This window comes from Caretta caretta, chromosome 9 (genome assembly GCF_965140235.1).
Source record: "Caretta caretta isolate rCarCar2 chromosome 9, rCarCar1.hap1, whole genome shotgun sequence".
Taxonomy (NCBI): domain Eukaryota; kingdom Metazoa; phylum Chordata; order Testudines; family Cheloniidae; genus Caretta; species Caretta caretta.
In genome coordinates, this window is record NC_134214.1 from 35,671,499 (window position 1) to 35,692,967 (window position 21,469).

The 21,469-nt window shown below is 42.3% G+C and overlaps 1 long non-coding RNA gene across 1 annotated transcript in view; it reads left to right on the forward strand.

Moving 5' to 3' along the window:
• Nucleotides 1-21,469, forward strand: part of LOC125642939 (uncharacterized) — a 421,578-nt gene that overhangs the window by 267,645 nt on the left and 132,464 nt on the right. The window contains exons 6-7 of the long non-coding RNA XR_007358534.2: nucleotides 1,602-1,734; nucleotides 6,890-7,071. This is a non-coding gene — a long non-coding RNA (uncharacterized LOC125642939). The remainder of the gene's footprint in view (nucleotides 1-1,601; nucleotides 1,735-6,889; nucleotides 7,072-21,469) is intronic.

Genomic DNA, 21,469 nt, shown 5'->3' on the forward strand with positions numbered 1-21,469 from the left:
TCTTCCCTGAAGAGTTTTCAGATCTTATTTGAGACAAGACTTAAACAAGTTATTGATTATTGCCTTCTTGTAATGCCCGCCATGCAGTAGATCTCCGTTCCCAGACAAAACAGGAATCTTGTAGCCAACTGGAATGTTAGATATTTAACAGATACACAGTACCCATAACATGGCTGGACTTTTGCATTGCTAGGGCCTGATCATGTGAATTGCTGAGTACCTCCAAACCTCTGTTGAAGTCAATGGGATCTGAAGGTGCTGAGTACCTCTGAAAATTAGGCCAAGAATTCACAGCTCTCTACTGGAAAACAAATGAATTAATGCATTTTGAACTAACAGTTAAAAAGACACTAAAAAGAGAGCAACTGTCTAGGAGTTTGACTGTGTCATTTAAACTCATCTCAGAATGAGGGAAGCTGCACACCTGTTAGCCTACTCCTTTTTGGCTCCTCTGGTCTCAGTCAAATCCAGCCAGTTCAAATGCTTGCAAAAATATAAAATTACATTTTTTGAGCCTTGTTCATCACTCTCTATCAAACTCCAGATGAATTATTGTGTGTTTCATTAACATTGCACAACATATTTTTGCTTTGTTGTCTGGGAACAACTGTACCCAGAGCTGTTATAGACTCTGTTTCTCAAGGTTTGATTGGGTCAACTGGAGTTTTCATTATTAGAATCCTTTTCAGTCCTCTGGCCATGGCTCACTCATTGCCAAAGCTGGACAAATGATTAGCAATGAGTAATTAGTATGAGTGACTTTTAGCTTTTTTATTTTTTTTATTTTTATTTTTCTGTTTTGTGGGTTGATCCTGTTTCTGGAAATGTCTTAGTTTGAGTGAATAAGGTTCAAACTATTGGTCACTCACAAATTGTGCACTTTGTTCACTGTTTGTGGTATATGATAGGTCATCTAAGTCACATGGTATTATTTAAGCTCCTTGATTTGATGACTGAACATTTTTTAACAGGAGACTAAGGAAGACTGAACAGCAACTAATGAATAACCAATAGAAACACTCTTGTTCATTCATGAATTCTCTTTTCAGCATTCTTATTGAAATGAAAAGCAGCTGTTCTCTAAACTTTGTGGACAAAAACATATTCTAACAGATGTTGGTGGATATTGATTATGATGGGGGCACTACAAAGTTGCCTTGAACAGGAGTTTGAGATTTGAACGAATGCTGTGAACACTTTCTTATACTATTCAGTCACTGACAGTTAGGGGGGGAGATTTTCAAAGGCGCATTGATATTGTTCGTGAGATTTGGATGCCTAAGTCACCTTTGTGCCTTTTGAAAATCTCCCCCAAATAGAGTAACCATTAGTGCTTAAAACTTACTTGTGTGCTACCACTCTCTTCTCCCCCCCTGCCCTGAGCCTAGTATGCACAAATGTACATGCTTAACATTTAGCAAATGACTTCAGTGGCGTTACACCAAATTACACCTGCTGAGAAACTGGCCTTTCATTTGTTAGTGAATAAATGTAAGAGTGCCAAGTGTTAACATCAAGGTGAAGGTAAAAGATGCCTGGACAATTTTAACTTCAGGACAAATCTTCTTAATCTTTCTGACAATTTTTTATGTTCTAAACAGTAGGAAAACTCCTTCTGAGCCGCTGTAAGTTGGGGCAAGACTACCTCTCCATGTGACGGTGGTAGAAAAAGTAGAAAAACAGGGCTTCCGTATTTGAAGTGGAAGAAGTGTCCATTACAGGAAGATGGAAAAGGTGAGTGAGGTTAAACTAAAGAATGCCCTAGTCCTTCTTAGTTGAAAATGGAGACATGCAAGATATAAAAATTTTACATGCAAGCAAAGGGACCACTGACATTTATTAGGTTCCCCCCCCGAAGCTGTTTAACTTGAGAACTAGAGCTATTTTCAGTCTCCATTTTTTCATAAAGTAAGCCATACAGCCAGAAGAATGGCTATTCAGTTGTGGAGTTGTTTTTGTTATAATAATGAACATACAACTGTATGTGTGTGTTTTCTTTTTATGCCTTCTAATCGGCAAAAACTCATCATGTGACAAGTCTTCAGCTTTAACTACTGAACTTGTGCTGACATCAAAAGTCATTGTGGAATTTCAGACCTTTGATATCTGGTTTAATGGAAGAGCGGATGGCTGCTATGAAGTAGTTACCAGGAAAAAAACAGATATTCTAAGTCTCATCACATTCTAAGTCTTTCTGTTAATTCCTGACACTTTCAGTTTTATGAGACAAATGGTCATCATGTGGAGGAGTTATGTAGATGTTTCACAACTGCTGCTATTGTTCTCTACTGCAATGAGAATTTGGCCTAGAAAAATCTCTTTTTAGTGTAGAAAAACTATGAGAACCTCAAAAATAGCAAAACCCATTTCTAAAATATTAGGATAAATATGTTAAACATACTTTATAAATCTTACTCTTTCATACCGTATTTTGCCTTAAGCTACATCCTTACAACCCCATAATATTTTATGGGTGCAAATTAGGGTGGAATTTCACCCTATGTCTTTCAAAACAAATAATATATGGTTACACATGCCAGTGAAAATAAGTCAGTTTTACAGTTAAAATTATGAGTCTGCTCTCCCTTACACCAGTTTTAACCGCTATAATCTCATTGACTTCAGTGAAGCTACTTCTGACTTATGCTTGTGGAAAGTCCAAGCAGAATCAAAGCTACAGAATTTGAATGGGAAATAAGAGGGAGACGCTGTGGGGCACAACCCCACTTCAGCATATTAAACATGGCAATAGCCCCAAGGAAGTAAGTCATTGGCACTACTGGCATGCTTGATATGACATACTTAAGTACTCTGCTGAATCAGGCTACATGTGGGGTTGGAGGAATAGGATGAGAGATGGGAATGTAGGAGAGAATAGGAAGAAGAAGAGGAGCAGATGAACAGTGAGAAAAGAGTGAGGATGAAAGACAGAAGGAGAGTGAAAGGGCAGAGGGGAAGGGAGGGAAGTCAGAGTAGAAGGAAAGCAGGTAGATTAAGCTTTGCACCTGGTACATTTATTCTTGAAAGATGGATCAGTGCATCCTGACTAAATACACTGGTGGTTAAATCATGCTGGGAAACAGCTTTGTCTGATGTATCAGGCTGCTTCTGCTTGGTAGATTATGCCAGTCCCTGAAGATCTGCAAGATTCAGTCATGGTTACCTAAAGAAAGATTTGTTGTGGCATTAGCTTTAGCTGATAGATTGGAGACTATTTCACAAGAAGATCCCTCTCCCTCCATAGTTCCTTCAGGGAATTCTACCAGGGAGGACAGCTTACAATGAAAGCAAACATTCTGCAGAAAGCCTGGGAAAACACAAAAATGCCTTATGAGATCCTAAATCCACTCTGTAGCATGAAACTTCTGAGACTCCTCTCCAATTGCAGTACCAGGAGCCAGGAGCTAGGCAGGATGTCTGTCATACTGTGTGCTGTACCTTCATAAATATGTGTGTGTTATAACCTCACCTTGACCTGCTGACATGTGTGTACTCCCTGCTGACACAGTGGATAACTTTTTCTGTAGCAAATAAGACCTCACTGCTTAGTTCCCTTTTCCCTCATCTGAATAAACACAGATTATCATTCTACTTGACAGAAACAGACACTCCAGAACAGTTATGCATGTGGTTAAACAACAGAGTTGGAAGGAATAATCCAGTACATGGTGCTTTAATGGAATGTCATGAAGCAGTATCCCTCTTCAGCTCTTTAGTGAATATTTCCTGAATGATGGAGAGTCATTTTCATCAGTGTTTCTGAGAGTCTTCAGGCAGAGACACAAGTGTTTGGACATTTCTGAGTGCTACAGCGAGAAACATGGGGACGTATTCCTGCAGTTTATTATGAGACAGGCTGTACATGTGCTGGTTTATGTCTTTAACAAGTAGCCAAAAAACTGTATTGCATCTTGGAGGGTCTCTCTCCCCAAAAGAGTATCCAAATCTGCTCGATGCTTTTAACAGCTAATATTTGCTTTTAACTTTAATCTTAATAGAGCTATAAGTGCGTGGACTTTATCTCCCTCAAAAAATGCTCATTATCTCCCTATCTGCAGAGGCTGTTGAACAGAAGTTAATCTATCTGCAGGAACATTTTTGCTAGATGGGGCTCTGATTTTCACAAATATAATGATGATAGAATCTGTGTAACTAGTGTGGTTGGCTCCTTCTCAGCCTGTATGGGTTATTTTTGGAGACCCACTGGGGCCAATGCAAATATGTTGCCTTTCTTGGGAACATGGAGGTATGTAGACAAGGGTCATTTCTGCATTGCACCCCAGATAATGTGATATATCTTCTGCTTATTTCAACACTACCCCTTGAATATCATGAGATTATGTAGCATATAACCCTCTGCCCCTGTGCCCAGGCACCATGGGTAAAATTTTCAAAAGTACATATGAGTTTTAGGATACTAAATACCACTAAAAGTCAATGGGACTTATGGGCTCCTATGTCACTTGGGCCTAGATTCCAACGGGAGTTAGGCACCGAAAATCCTTTGAGGATCTGGGACTTAGGCACTTATGAAAATTTTACCCTGTGGCTCTTTCATTTTGCAAAAAAACTTAAATAAAAATAAAAATGAAGCAAATCACAAAACTGAGAATTTCTCCCATTCTGTCTCTCACCTTAGGAATGGAAAACTTGGAAAGGAAGTACTCACTCTGGACTCTTACTTACTCTGATCTTTTTTTTATATCATGCAAATCCAGTCTTTATGTCATGCTCTTCAGTAAAGGTCCCAAACTATTGTTCAGAAATGGAGGAATTCTTGAAGAGCCCTTTGCTCCCTTCATCGGTTTGTTTTAGTCACCTGTTGTCTTATACTTAAATTGCATGCTCTTTGGTGCATCAACCATCTCTTTGCTATGTGTATGTATAATGCCTAGCAACTGATGCTGGGGTTTCTAGAAGCTACAATGATAGAAATAACTAATAAAAAGATAAAAAGAAATAAAATTTAGCTAATATCAAACTCATCTGTTTTCATTAATACTTTGAGAGAGTGAAGATTTCATCTGGTGTATTTTGTCTTAATTTATGGCAAATAATTAATATCTGAGTGATGGGCTGTTTAACCCACTCCAACTCTGAAAGGGGTAAAGTGGCTCAAAAGGGCGGATTAACCTGATAGGTTGCACCAGGGGGAGACTCAGGCTAGATTGACAAACCCTAGTTGCAGATGAAGCCCAGAAGGGAAGGAGCTGGGAGAGAATTATAAAGAGAAGAAGTTGGTAGGAGGAAGAGGCTGCATGGAGGGAGCCTGTAGTCACTCCTTGGGTACAGAGTTGGGTAGGAGGAAACTTAGTGGGGAGCAAAAGGCCTGTGATCTTGTTCCTGATGGAAGAGATTACCCAGAGGAGTTATGGGGAAGAAAGCCTGTGGAAAAGTAGAGGAAGAAGAAGCCCAAGGAAAGAGCAGTGAGGGTTGAGACTGTGTAGACCAGGGGTTCTCAAACTGGGGGTCGGGACCCCTCAAGGGCTCACAAGGCTATTACATGGGGAGGTCGTGAGCTGTCAGCCTCCACCCCAAAACCCGCTTTGCCTCCAGCATTTATAATGGTGTTAAATATATAAAAATGTGTTTTTAATTTATAAGGGGGGGTCGCACTCAGAGGCTTGCTATATGAAAGGGGTTACCAGTAAAAAAGTTTGAGAACCACTGGTGTAGACCTTGGCTGCTGATTATAGATCTCTGGGCTGGAACCCAGAGCAGTGGGTGGGTGGGCCCGGATTTCCCTACTAGCCATTAGGAAGTGGTGCAGGACTGGTAAGGACTGCATCCAGAGAGTTGGTCTGGTGAGACAGTGATACTCCAGATGGGGAGGGCTATATAATCTATGCAGTTCTTCATAGACCATATTCTCAGCTGGTGTAAATTGTAATAGTTCTGCTGAAGTTGATGCAATTGAGCCAATGTTTACCAGCTAAGGACCTGTCTCTCTCTGACTTTTGCAAGTACTCTTTTTTTTAAATTTCCCTTTCTAGAAAATAATCTAATCTGAGGCATACAGCACCCTCAAGTAGCCCCCCAATAATAAACCAGTATTCATAAGCAAGTGAGATGGTGAGGAGAGGAGTTGGAATTCTGTCAGGAAACAGATTTCAGTTCACGCTTGCAATGGTTTATAATGCAAACAACTGTGAGGAAAAAATGATTTAAAAAAAACCCCAACCAATTCCGAAACATACCCTGAGAATGTCATTTTTATCTTAACAAAGTTGAGGTAACAATTTGCATGTGCTCATCATAACAATGGTGCCAGGAAACGTAGTTTAGTAAAACAGATAAATATGCAAGAATCCTTTTTGTGGCCAAAGCAAAAAAAAAAAAAAAAAAACAACTGTGCATAAATGACAAATGCTTGAAGATATTTACAGTGAAAGACCTTAAAGCTTTTGCTAAGGTCAAAAATGCCTAAAGAAAGCATTCACGGCCAGATGGCCTAAGGCTGCAACTGTACATGGCAAGCTTAAATTACATACTGTGTAGGGCATAATACATTTAGTACGCAGACTATTAAAGTGAACAGTCCTATACAACCTGATTTCTCTCTGTCTCCTCACTCCTGATATCATTGTGAGTTATGTGTAATTGGCCCATTTGTCATACATTAGCTCCAGGTAAAACTGAAGAAAAGGGTTTTGCATAAGCTATCACAGTGGGTCTTTACAACACATTATTAACATAATTTCAGGATGTGACCGATTATTTCCATCCCACTTAAAATTACTTTCAAAACACCTGCTTGTAACCTTTGCTACCTTTCTCAACTTCTTTAATAGAAAATATCTTTACCCAGGATGGGTGAAGCTCAGCAGTTGTGGTTTGGGCTTATCTAACCACAAAGTACATTGATGCTGGATTTTTTTTTTTCTTGCAGGTTGCATGTTCAGGGTCATCCAGCACTGGGTTTTTCAGTGTGGAAGCACAGTACAATGAATTGTGTCTTGCAGTTTGAAGTCATGACGACATCACGATACCTTATCTGCTGAACTCTCAAAAGTTCAGGTTTGTGGCTAGATTCAAGTGGTCAAAAGCAGGTCTAGATCCCTGCCTGAGTGGGTGAGTTACACAGCTCCAATTTTTACTTCAATTGACATGGAATAGTAGGTAGCTTGAAAGATTTGTAAAGATGGTACAATATGTAAATATCATAGCTGGTTTACATTCACTATGTTGACCCACTTAAAAAACAATAGCTGGTTTATATTGACTAAATATGTAAAACCCACTTTAAAATATTCTGATAATTCCTAGCAAACTTGACAGCCTTCACATTAATTATTATACATTTTTTCTACAAACGAGAAAGCTGATCTGCTACTGATATTCCTGATGATGATGATTTTTTTAGTAGATAATCAGACTGTCAAAGTTGTCATGGAAATACCCAGATCTCATGATTCATGTATTTGTCAAAGAAAGATCATCATCATCATCTTCAGAATATTATTGATATAATGCGTGCTCTCTGTCTCCATAGATGTTTGTCACAAGTCTCTTCATGTCAAAGGAATGAAAAAGAAAAATGTTGCTGTAAAATTGTGGTTCAACATGTTGTTAGTGTCCTGTCTCAGTGTCTAGATGACCAATGATCGTTAAGATAAGAAATGGAAGTTTAAAGGGCATGTATTCCCAGCAAAGAAACACACACAATTTTAAAAAGAAAAGGAGGACTTGTGGCACCTTAGAGACTAACCAATTTATTTGAGCATAAGCTTTCGTGAGCTACAGCTCACTTCATCAGATGCATGAATGCACTTCATCGGATGTAGCTCACGAAAGCTTATGCTCAAATAAATTGGTTAGTCTCTAAGGTGCCACAAGTACTCCTTTTCTTTTTGCGAATACAGACTAACACGGCTGTTACTCTGGAACACAATTTTAAATGTTCCTGCATTTAAACAGTGTGATGATTTTGGAGATCTTGGCTGTTAAGAAGTAGTCTCTTGATCATTTCCAATCTTAGGCTTATTTTAATCATAGACATTTTTATTCACTTTCCTTAGATTTTATTTGGTTTTTTCCTCCCAGTCTATGCATTTTTTATGCACAAACAGTGAAAAATAACAAAGGGTCTAATCCATTGTTACCTATTGGTAAAAGATGTAGTAGCCCTTTACTCCTATTGTTACTGTGTAGCAAAGTGATACGGTCTCCTACCTTTTCAGGATCCAGAGGCACATCTACAGCTGTGGAGCCCAAAAGCATTATAGAGCTGCTGAAAGCTCCTCCCTGTGGGCCTCAATTAGGCCATGACTGGGCCTCAAATTTGAAGAAGTTCATATTGACAACCAATTTACCCTCCTCTTTCTTTGTTTTCTGTAAAATGGGATTTAGATACTTTATCGTTAGAGCCCTGCGCAGATACAAAAATTTGGATCCGCAGCTGATCTGCATCCACAATAATTAACTTGTATCCGACCTGAGACCCTCACTCCACCTTTTATATGTATCTGCATCTGCACCAACACCCTATCTCGCTGTTAAAGCCCTGTGCGGATACAAGAATTTGGATCCACATTTGATTCACGAGCCGCAAAGATGGTAAACAACACAATTGCCTCCGCATTTGCAGATGCAGATATCCACAGCTATAAAGTGGATATTCATGGATGTGCAGGGCTCTACTTATCATCCTTTACAGTTGTTCTGTTTCTCTGATTTGTTTCTGTCAGAGCTCTTCTCTAAATTTGCATGGGACATTTCAACTTCACAAAGTGCAGACACCATAAGAGCAAATTATTTGAGTACTAGAAGTGATACAGAATATTTGGATAAAGCTGGACCCATTACAAGATGCATCTGAAGTAGCAAATCCTCAAGAGAAAATATTAACAAGATTTGCTCCACAAAAGATTTGCTGCAAAAAGATCCAGGAACAAGATCATTTGCATCCAGATTATCTTTTGGCACTTGTGAAATTGTGGTATGGTGATAGGACAACCCAGAAATATTTGTGGACTCCTCCACCTGGTTTGGTAATGGAGAATTTGAAGCTAAAATTTCAAATGTATGTCTGATTTCACAAGACACAATACTGGATTTAATTGCCAATAAAAGAATCTCAAGCTTCTGAGTTTCAATTCAGATAAGCCCCCCAAATTCTGGATGTTTATCTGAACTATTCAAACTGCTTAGGGCTGCAGAGACGGACTAGATAGCTGCAAAGATCAATGGGCTGAGATTTTCTAAAGGGAGTAATGAATCTGGGTGCCTCCATTGTTTTCGGTCATCCAACTTGAGAAATCTTTAAAGGGATAGATTTTCACAGGGTAGGTGCTTAGCTTTTTCAGTTAATCAGGCCTGTTTCAGGTGTCTCAAGTTGAGGCACCTCTGTTCATTGGTGACTTTTAAAAATCTTGGCCCAAGCTTTCTTGTTAGCAGTTTGTCCCTCAGGAAGTATCAGAAACTATGGCAACCCATCTTGTGTTATTCAGCCAATTAATACCGCGGTGGGTTGTTTTTTTTTTTTTTTGACTCAACTCAGAATGATTTTGGATATTTGGGTTTTGTTGAAATCTGGGCAATTGTTCAAGTTAGTTTTATTTTAGTTAAGCCAGTAGTCCCATACCTAATTCTAATCAAATACCTTTGTGATTGTTACTACATTTCCTTTCAGTTCTGCTCTAGAGAGGATTGCCATGTGAAATACTACTCTGGAGTCCTGGTCTTAATTTTTTACTTCATCATTCATATATTTTTAGTGATCAAGAGCAGATGTATTGAAAGCTCAGACCTACCGTCTTATCTCTGGCTGCTTTTGTTACAGTGCTAAGGTGGGAGGATATAAAATTATTTCTCAACCCAATGAGTAATCATAGATCGAGATACTTTTTTTCTGCATCTTTTTCAGTGCAGAGTTTGGCCCCAGATGCTGGTTGTATGAGCTGGTGTGAATACAATATCTTACAATTAAAAGACAAGATCTAATTCCACTGTACAACCTACCTATTTGTTATCACAGTTGTCTCTCCTTAATTAATTGTCATTCAGGGCAGGCACATTATATGCAAACAGATCATGACTTTCTGGAATTAGTTTGTTTTCCACAGTTATTCACTAATTCTTGGTCTGGAGTTGGCCAATGTATGGTTTGTTGCAGCTATTTGATAATGAAATTTCATTGGTTTTGATTGGATGCACAGGTCACATGGTATGAGCTGTTCCCCTGATTGTATGAGTACGATTCTGAGAATCAGGTTTCTGGTGAGAAAACTTGCAATTACAAATTTGAAATTTCCTTTCCATGAATACTCTGCAGTGCTCACTTTTAGTTTGCCAGTAAGCTTGTTTGCTAAAATATCAGGGGGAAGCAAGCACAACGTTCTTTGACTGGGGAAGCAGGTTTTGCCCCTGTGCAGGAGAAGCGAGGGATTTGAACTCAAATTCTGTGGCATTATCAGGGCTCATATATTATCATTATCAGTTTCAGGGCTCCACCAAAGGAAAAGGACCATCTGTGTGGGCATCTATGTCTCTGTACCAGCTGTCACATCTGCTCCCATCTCTCCAGTCACAGCTTCTTTGACTTGCTGACCCCGTTCAGCTCCACCGGAGCCACACTGCCAGAGACTCCTCAACCTTTAATATGAATTCCACAGCATGTAGCAGGCTTCACAGGAAAAGTAATAAAAAAGCTTTTTAACTTTCCTGCAGATTTCTAGCATTGCTGGGGAGTGTAAGGGAGTTCCTTCCCCTCTGGCCCTGCCTCACAAAGGGTCCTGGATTGCATGGAATCACAGGGAGTTCAGAATCGTTCTCCAGGAGGAAGCTGTCCCTTATGACCTATGGAATGTTCATGTTCAAAGGGTCCCCTCCTTGCTCAGACCAAGGGGAATGATCGGGCACCATGTGCTTAAATATTAACTCCTCAGTCATAAAGGTCATATACTATCCCACCACTGGAGGCAGTAAAGGGAACCTTGCTGCCAGACGACAGGAAGAAAGTGGGTGAGTGATTGATTAGGCCATATGTATAGGATGTATTTGTGGGGGAAAGAAGCAACTCATGGCGCACTAATTAAATTTTCACTCCTACTGCTTGGAGAAGTACTCAAATTGTGTGGGTGAGACTCACTTCCATGGGTGCTGGAGGATGTAACTTGCACCCCACTATACCTGCAAATAAGTGGGGGGCAATTGACAGTCCAGGCATTATTCCTCAGAAATTCTGCCTGGGGAGGGGCTTCTTCTAAATTTTCACCTTGGTTCTTTAGGAGCCCTTCTGACACTAACTTCTTGGGAAATGAACTAATTCAGTGCACCTTGGTCACCCCCAGCTAGCCCAGGTCTCTCTTGTTGGCAGCTGAGCTCTGTCAGCAGAGTGGGGTTGCTGACAGCTTGTGCCATGCTGTACAAGACAGGAACTGTGCTGGTTTCTCTGGCAGGATCTAGGAGGGGTGTTCCCAACCCTCTGTGTGCAAGCATTCAACTGGAATAAAGCTGCTTCCCTTTTCACTCCTCTGTGTAACACCTGACTTTGCTTGGGGGCTTTCACCTCAGACTTCTGCAGTCTGTTGCCATAGTAATGTTTTGTTGCTGTTTGCCATTCCTAACTAGATAACCTTGGGAGGTTCCCATTACTTCACATTGTTTATGGCTGCCCAGAATTCAGTTAAATTGTTTCCCAAGATTTTCGTGTCTGTTTACAGCTTTTGAGCTCTCTTGCAGCCTTGTCGGATGACATTCCATCTCAACTACTCCCTCGAGGTTCTCTAGTTTCCAGGCTACCTATAGTATTTGTTTTTCTTGGTCTCCTTATTCCTAGCCAGGCAGCACTTTGTACGGAATTGTCTTTATTTTCAGTCTCACAACAAGATGGGTCCATTGGAACTTTGTTTCTGTTATCTCAGAAGGCTTATTCAGAAAGTGGAGCAAGATTTGTGCTCTAGGGCTCAAATGCTTCTTAGTCAAGTGTCTCGCAATCATCTGGCTGCCCCAAAGGTGTCATTCAGTTCATTGTTATCTCCTACGGAAAGCATTTGCTCTTTAGGGTGAAATTTACCCAGCAGGCCCCCAAAACAATGGACCCACTGCAGTTACACAGTGCAGGGCTAGGGCAGATGTGGAACAAGCAGACTCTGCACCGCTCACACATGGTGAAGCTAAGCTCCATGCTAGCTCTGCCTGGGCCAAAGTGAAGGAGGGCTGTGGTAGGTGTGGTTAGGAGGGGAGGGGAGACTACAGTTGGCCATGAACCATAGGCGCTGACTTCCTCTGTTCCCTGGGGGGTGCTCAACCCCCACTCTGCCCTAGGCCCTGCCCCCACCCTGTACCACCTCTTGCCCTGCCCCCACTCCACCCCTTTCCCCAATCCCCCACCTTGCCTCACCTCTTTCCGCCCCACCTCTTGCTGCCCTTGCTCCCCCCACCCCCCATGCCTCCTGCATGTCTCTGAACAGCTGATCTGCGGCGCGCGGGAAGGGAGGGGGAGGAACTTATCAACAGGGCTATCGGTGGGCTGGAGGTACTGGGGGTAAGGGTGAGGTGCTGATCCATGGGGCTGCTAGTGGGTGCTGAGCACCCATTGTTCTTTTTTCTGTGGGTGCTTCAGCTGCAGAACACCCGTGAAGTGGGCACCTATACCATCAACCTTGTGCAGTGAAATCATCCATCTCTTGAATCTCAGGGGCTGGAGTAACGACTTTGGAGAGGCATCAGGGCTGCTCCATGCACTGCTCACTGTCCATGGGATGGATTCTTTCCCCTCATTTAGTCAGGCTTGGAAAGGAAAGGGTGAATTTCACCTTTGGTGAGTGATCTCTTACTAATGGTGCTGTTCTTCAGTGCTAATCATGGATGTCTGTTTTCCACCCCCTGTTGAATTACTCATGAGTACGCATGCAACATTTACTGATACATTTTAACGTTTACATTAATTCTTTCTCCTATATTTACATCCTACAGTAATTACTTAAAGTGCCTGCATCTGATTCTCCTCTTACATAAGTTTTACATTGGTGCAGCATCATTGATTTCAGTGGGGTTAATCTTGATTCTCACCAGTGTGAAAACAGAAACAAACCCTTTGCTTTCAAGTGGTATTCACTTTGCACTGAGTTTCTTTTTTTGAAAAGGATATACTGTATCATGGTTATAACAGGTCCCTCTGTCAGTGACACATCCCCCCGCAGGACACATCAGCATTGCTTTTCCAGAAGCATTTTTCAAAGTACTAACAACAGCTTGTCCAGTTATTTCATAAGGTGTCCCTTTAGAATTCCTGTTGTCAATGTAAATTGAATGGTACTCAGGGAGTCTAATTCTTCCACTCTTACTCACATCATGTAGCACTTCACTGCATGGGTACTCTCACTGAAAGCATAAGTAACATTGGCAGAATCATGCCCTTGGTGTGTAAAACGTGGCACAATGCCAATTCTTGTTTGGCACTTAATCATCTTAGTACTCAACAATATGGTGTCATGTCCTGCAAACCTTGCTCATGTGAGTAATCTGTACTCATTAGACTAGTAGCAATGAACTAGCTCTCTGAATACTTTGATGTCAGTGAGTGCAGGATTAGGGCCTATGTTTTGCCCTTTTTGTCATATGCCTTTTTCATTTCAAAGAATTACCATGCATTTGTCTTTTCAAATGGTCATACAAAATTAATGGCTTTAATCTAGTACTTAACATTGAAAATACACAGTAACTATTATTGATACAAACTTTAACAATCACATTGTCTAAGTTACATGAAGTTGGCACTTGGAAAATGGACTGGTGACGCACTGAAACTGTACCGGCTTTGTGTAGCATCACTTGGAATCTAGCCAGTAAATAATACACATCTAAAAACTGCTTATGTTTAAGTGATAAACCGTAACAACTCTGAAACAGCTGTATGGATTGTCAGCACTCAAACATTTTCATGAGCATGTGGGCTCCTCTTGTGCATTTCTTGTAAAAGTAACCATAAAAGAAGGGAGTTAAATGCAAACAGATAAGCTCTAATAATGTTTGTCTGATTTAAATTAACAAAAGCCAGGAAATTCAGAATTATGGCTGGTTGACTGTCATTAACGTGGAGGCTAGCTAATTGAGCATACTGTATGTGGCATCTGAAATCATCCACTTCTGCGATACCTACCGTATGCACAATGGATTGGGTAAGAGACAGAATTTCAGCCTCCAATTTGCATGGTCTGGCTTTCATCATGTTAATCCTTATTCTTGACTTTATGTTAACATAGGCTTTGGTATGTAATTTCCCATTCTGAACTGCATGAGTATGTGGTAACTGTTACACACACACATGTCTTTGCAGATATGTTACACATACCAGCATAATTCATAATTTATAATAAATACAAAAAGTTGTAAGAATGTGTTGAATAGGCTCATTATATATAAAAACATCCTGAACTACCAAGTACCATATAGCTAGGAGTAAAGTTTGTAAAAAAAAAAAAAACAAAAAAAAAACTCCAAGTGACTCTGTACCTTCCTATGTGCCTTAGATGCAAGCTCTGAACTGGTGCTCTCCTAACAACTGTGGGTCAAATCCAGCTCCACTTAAGTCAATAGGAGTTTTTCTATTGACTTCAAAGAAGGGTGGATTGGTCCCTAGGTGTAGGGAGCCAAGGTAGTGGGAGAGACATAGCACAAACAGCAAGTTCAGTATATCCACTGACTACAAAATTTGCTTTGAGCATTGTAATGGACTGTGTCCACATCTCCGTTCACTCCCTATCCTAGCAACTACACATCGGTGGCACCATACTGTTTATAACTAAGGGTATGCCTACACTGGCAGAGTTACAGTGGCACTCAGAGAACACTGAAGGGAAACCACTGTTGTTTGTTCACACTGTCAGCTGCCTGTGCAATAGCGTGTTCACAGTTGTGGCACTTGCAGCGGAATTCGGAGCGGTGCACTCTGGGCAGCTATCCCACACAGCATCTCTTCCTCTTCTGCTGCTAAGAGTTGTGGGAAAATGGAGGGGGTCAAAGAGCATCCTGGGTTCTGTCCCAATGCCCTGTGTTGCATTGCTTCACATGCCAGCAATCTCTGTGCTTCCGTCTGCATTTGGCGCCATCTTTCAACGGTTTGTGTACTGCACACTCTGCTCTGCCTCTTTGGTCTGCAGGAATGGATCATGCACTGTTGGCCAGTAGGCTGTTTGCTCTCACTAACACATCATCAGTGGCAGTGGAGTTATTCCTTAAACTACAAAGGCAAGAGCAGTTCAACATTGATCTCACCATGCATAGTAGCTATGACATGAGATTGCTTGTGGCATTCACGGAGGTGCTGACCACAGTGGAACGTCGCTTTTGGGCTTGGGATACAAGCACTGAGTGGTGGGATCAGATCATCATGCATGTCTGGGATGACGAGCAGTGGCTGCAGAACTTTTGGATGAGGAAAGCCACATTCAAGGGACTGTGTGATGAGCTCACCCCAGCCCTGTGGCACAAGGACAAAAGAATGAGAGCTGCCTTACCATTGGAGAAGCACGTGGCGATTGCACTGTGGAAGCTGGCTTCTCCAGACTGCTACAGATCAGTCACTAACCAGTTCAGATTGGGAAAGTCGACCGTTGGACTCATGTTGATGGCAGTGTGCAGGGCAATTAATTGCATCCTGCTCCGAAAGACCATGACTCCGGGCAATGTGTGTGACATTGTGGATAGCTTTGCACAAATGGGCTTCCCTAACTGTGGCGGGGGTGATAGATGGTATGCATATTCCAATTCTGGCACCAGACAACCTAGCCACCGAGTACATTAATCGGAAGGGGTATTTCTCAGTGGTTCTCCAGGCGCTTGTGGGTCACCATGGGCGTTTCACAGATATTAACGCAGGCTGGTCTGGAAAAATTCATGATGCTTTTTTCAGAACACTGGCCTGTTCAGGAAGCTGCAAGCAGGTTCTTTCTTCCCAGACCAGAAGATCACCATAGGGGAAGTTGAAATGCCTGTTTTGGTTCTGGGAGACCCTGCCTACCCCTTAATGCTGTAGCCATTACATGGGGAACCTTGACAGCAGCAAGGAGAAGTTCAACAACAGGCTGTGCAAGTGCAGAATAATTGCTGAGTTTGCTTTCGGCCATTTAAAGCCTCGCTGGCACTGCCTATATGGGAGGCTGGACCTGGCTGATGACTATATTCCTATGCTTACAGCCATGTGCTGTATGCTCCATAATATTTGTGAAGGGAAGGGTGAAAGCTTCGCTCAGGGCTGGACCGCTGAGGCTCAGTGCCTGGAGGCTGAATTTGAACAGGCAGAGACCAGGGCTATTAGAGGGGCACAGTGCGGGGCCATAAGGATCAGGGCTGCCTCGAGGCAGCAATTTGAAGCTGAAAGCCACTAATATTTGTTGCTATGCTTGGGAGTGCAGTGCTTGTAATGCTAGGAGGTGATTGTGATTGGTGCAGACGATGCACTGTGAAGGTGTAAGAAAATTGCCTGTTGCTTTGCAAGGCTCTGTTTGCTTTCAGTTAATGGAATAAAGATCGCTTTCGAACCCACACCATTCTTTTATTAAAAAACAACGACCGGAGGGGAGAGACAAATGAAATAACACGTCAGCACTGAGGGGAATGGGGGAAAGGAGAGTCCCAAGAGGAGGTGGGGTCCAGGGATGGTTAAAGATTTGGGTATGTCCAGGGATCATATCAAACCTTCTCCTTTGGAGTACAGTGGAGCGGGTGCTGTACTTCAGCAGGGCTAAACTGCAGAGGGACGGGTTCTGCGTGCAGTGGGTACTGGGAGTCCGCAGGGCTGGACTGTGAGGGGGGAGGAGTGGAATGCCATGGGTACAGACTGGAGCCAGGAGGTGGATAAGAGTGTGTTGGCGGTGTCTGGGGGGCACATTGGAAAGAGTTTTGTGACAGCGGCTGCAGGGGAGAGCGGGCGCGGAGCTGCTCGGTTTGCAGTGCTAGTAGTGTCTGGAGCGTGTCCGCTTGGCGCTCCATAACATTTGAGAGCTGCTCCATGGCTTCATTCTGGCGCGCCACGTTCTTCTTTCAGTCCCTCTTCTCACTGTCCCACGACTCCTTCAATTCTTGTTTTTCGGCCGCGGAGTGCATCATGACATCATGCAGAAAGTCCTCTTTAGTTCTTTGTGGCCGCTTTCTAATTCTGTGCAGCCATTCAGCCGGCGATAACAAAGAGGGAGGCTGGGTTCCCAAGGTCATCTCTGTGAAGCCAAAATGCAACATTTTCCAGAAGCAGTATTGTTTGCCACACACAGACCACTTATTCAGTGATTTAAAACACATCCACTATTCACATACCTGTCACTAACTGTCTGACCCCCTGCAAGCACACATGAGCCACAACACTCCCAAAATGGCGAGTAACAGGGGCATGGGAGATCAGTGTTCCATGACCCTACTGTACACTGGGCACGTGGCTCCTGGGGAGGGCCAGAACTGTGTGTGTGGGGGGGCTTATAATCATTCCTGTCCCCACATTTTCCACAGGCTGTGTTCATTATGGAAGATATCTCGCTGCTGAGGGTGAGCAGGGAATCAAGGAAGGGTCTTTTCCAAGACTGCAGCTTCTGCCCTGGCCTTTATGCAGCTTGCCTGTGTACAGCAATGGTCCCCTTCCATGCCCCTCCCTGTGATGGCAGCATGGCATGGGAAAGTTACTCTTAATGGGGCAAGAAACAAAGAAGTTCTGCCAGATAACCTGTGGCAGCGGGTTGCCCAGTATCTCCATGAGAGTTTCATGGAGATCTCTGAGGCAGATTCCCATGAAGTGAGGGAGTCAATCAACCTCAACTTCAACCCTGTTCCACTGCTCAGACTAGGCATGTGGTGGTATGTGCATCATACAGACACAAGCCCGCTTTCTGCAACCCTCCTGTGCCCAACAACTTGCTTCAGCAATTTCCAAAATCAAAGTCACTTACCAGAGGCCTCCTCTCCTGTTTGCACTTCACCAAGCTCTGATAGCTGTGACTGGCTAGCCTGTTCCGGGGTAGAAAAGAGCTCCTGACTGCATGCATCTCTGACCTCTGAGTTGTCCTCTGCCTCTGGGTCCCCCTCCCCCTCCACATCCTTGTCCAAAATTTCCTCCTCCTGGCTCTGTCCACTCTTGACTGGCACGCAAGCCAACGAATTATCCATAGGGGCCTTTGCAGTGGAGGTGGAGTTGCCACCAAGTACCATGTCCAGCTCTTTGTAGAACCGGAAGCTCGTGGGCGCAGCACCGGAATGGTGGTTTGCCTCCCGCGCCTTGGGTAGGTGTTCAGCAGCTCCTTCACTTTGACCCTGCACTGCAATGTGTCCCAGTCATGGCCCCTTTCTGTCATGCATCGTGAAATCTGTCCATAGGTTTCATAATTCCTATGGCTGGAGCGCAACTGGGACTGGACAGCCTCCTCTCCCCAAATGCTGATGAAGTCCAGCAGCTCGGCATTGCTCCAAGTGGCGGATCGCCTGGTGTATGGAGCAGGCATGGCCACCTGGAAAGATGGGCTGAGACCACTGCACCCATCACTGAGCAAACAGGAAGGGGACTTTCAAAATGCCCAAGGAATTTAAGGGGTGGGGCTCACTGTTGGTCACCTGAAGGCAGGGCAGTAGAGTTCAAACCGATGACCAGAGAGGCAAGAACAGGCATTGTGAGACACCTCCCAGAGGCCAGTCGCAGCACTGTAATTGACAAAGGTGTCCACACAGCACTGTAGCCCTGGCACACAAAGCTGTATGCCTCTTGTCGGGGTGGGTTTTTTACAGCGCTGCAACTGTGCAGTTTCTGTGCACTAAGTGGCTTGGCAGTGTGTACACCTTGGGAGTTACAACACAGAAAGCTACTTTACTGCACAGAAACTTGCCAGTGTAGACAAGGCGTAAGAGGGATTCTATTGGTCAGACCACAAAGCTTGGTTACTTGAGCTTGTGCTTATTACTAAGCTTTAGCTCCTTGTCTGTATCCTTGTTCCTGCCATCATTTGGAATGTCAAGGCCAAAACCAGAATTATTCTGAGGTTTGGATACCTGCAGAAAGTGTTTATTTTTACAGTTCTTGCCAAAAGTTTCTGCCTTACTTATCGTGAATCCAAATACACACATACATGTTTGCTTATACAGTGCAGACTGAAAAAAAGAGTGTTTTTCCCACTGTTGAAAGCACTGTGCTTATGCAGTAGCTTTTCAGAAACTCATGTCTAAAAGATCTTAAAAATTAATGTTAAGTAAGCGTTAATTAATGTTAATGTAAAAGGAAGGTGGCTGTGAATTCTGTGCATAGTTTAATGGACACTCAAAACAATGTTTTACGCTAAAGTTCAAAGTTGACCTACAAAGGATTTTAATTAAAAAATGAATGTGTGCCCTTTTTTGCTATTTTATGACTTTATAAAGAAGATCTGAAAGGTGTTTAAATGTATTGTTTTGTTGTTTGTTTTTTACCTTAGAAAATAGTCTGGTCTTCCCTGTTTTGCTGGGAGAAAGAGGGCATCTCCTGATATTTATTGAATTTTCCCAACCTAACTGAAGAGGTGGGAGGTTGAATCTTTGAGGCAGTCTCTATGTTCATTACTTACCTAAGCTGTAAACTCTTTGGGACAAGGACTTTTATTCTTCATTCTGAGAGTGTACGACACCTAGCAAAATGGGACGACTCCAGACCCTGAGTGGGACCTCCACATGCTACCACAATTGAAATATTGATTATAAAATAACAACAAAAAGCCTCTTTCCAATAGTACAAAGAATTGACTTAGTCAACAGGGAAGCTAGGTAGTTCAGAAGCAGCACGGCTAAGATTGCAATTCAGAGTCAGTGTAAATATTTCTCCTGTTTGTATTGATACCAAATTAAATACTTTACTGTAAAAATAATTCTCACTTTAGCTTCTAGGCTTAATCTGAGTAATTTTCCAACTTGCTGTCAATATTAAAACAAGTGGCTCCCATAAATATTTACTTTACTACAGAAGATTTAACAGTTTCCTGACAGGTGGTGAGCTCTATCCACAGCAGAGAAATCATCCCAATCTTCCCTTCAGTGGGTGGAAGAATTTTAACACTGCTCCTGCGAGCCCACTTCATAGGGTTGCCAACCCTCAGGATTGGCCTGGAGTCTCCCGGAATCAGCATCAGTCTCCTGGTGATTATTGAAAGCAATTCAGGAGATTTTAGAAGGACATTTTAAGAAAATGACATTACATCATGTTGGGGGGGAAAAAGAAATCTCCCTGAATAGCTTCCGTCAGAGTTGGCAACCCTACCTCTTCATCATGTCACTAAGCTAGATATGTGGAAGTGTTAGAGAGCTCAGATGCAGAATGTAGCATCCTAGAGGCAAAGTTTTCGAGACGCAATAGTTGCTTTGAGTTTTATTTGAGGCTTTCTTGTTCAAAAGGCCTTTTCTGGCCCATACTTTTAAATATCTAGTTTCAGTAAAGTGGCTTTTTTAAGCTTAAAAGTTGGACTTGTTCATGGTATTTTAAAATATCTTTGGATGTGGCCGCTATGCAGTTAAATTACCACTGTCACAGCAGCTCTTTGGTTCTGCAAAAAGGTGTTATATGTAAATATATTATACCATGACTTCTAACAGAAAGGCTATCCTGAATTTTTGAGAAGGGTAATGAGTATCCATAATTATGCTCATTCTGCTTGTGTTATCTCAGAGTTCAAGCATTCATTATACATGCTGAATATCCACAGTTAGTGGTGGGCAAAATACAAGCCAGAATAAAACAGAGAGGATTCAGTTGCAAATATCTGCAGGGGAAAATCCCATGGATCCCAAGCCATCGACCAATTTGTATACCACAAGGAATTTATATTCTTGCACAAAGTCAGAGTTGAGGTTACAATTAGGAGTTTCTGTCCACACTGCTCTATCATTTCCCCAAAAAACTCCATTTCTGTTCTATTTTTAAATATTGCTATCCAAGATAAAGTATCCCACACCAATCCAGTGCCAAATGACATGCAGGAATGATGTAGTTTTGAAAGGCTGTTATTGTGTCAAATTTCATTTCTCTATAATGTACCTATATATTTTAATGTCACTTTGGATGCTTTCCTAATTTGAGTCAAACCTTTCGAGCTTTAATAAACTAAGAAATATCAAGGAATGCTAGAAGTGTGCAGCTACCCAGCACAGCAGCACTGCCTCCTCTTTGGCAGTAGTTTTTGGTATCGAAAAGGGATTATTTTGAGTGGTACATCATCAATTGTTCAGCCTGATAGGTCAATTCATTCTGGGCCATTTGCCATTGAATTCAGTGAGAATACGATTGGGGCCTACATGCTTTGAGGAAAAAACTACAGTTAACATTTTCAAATGTGGGTGTCTAAATCTAGGTGTAAGCTCCTAAATAAATGGTTGGATTTTCAGAGGTCCTGAGCATGCTTGGCTGACGGTGAATGTGATGGGAGTTGTGGGTACCTAAGTCCTTTACTCTTATGCTTAAATGTGGATTTGTGCTTAACTTTAAAGACACCCAGGTTTGAAAATGTTGACCTGTAGCCTATGTCACAGT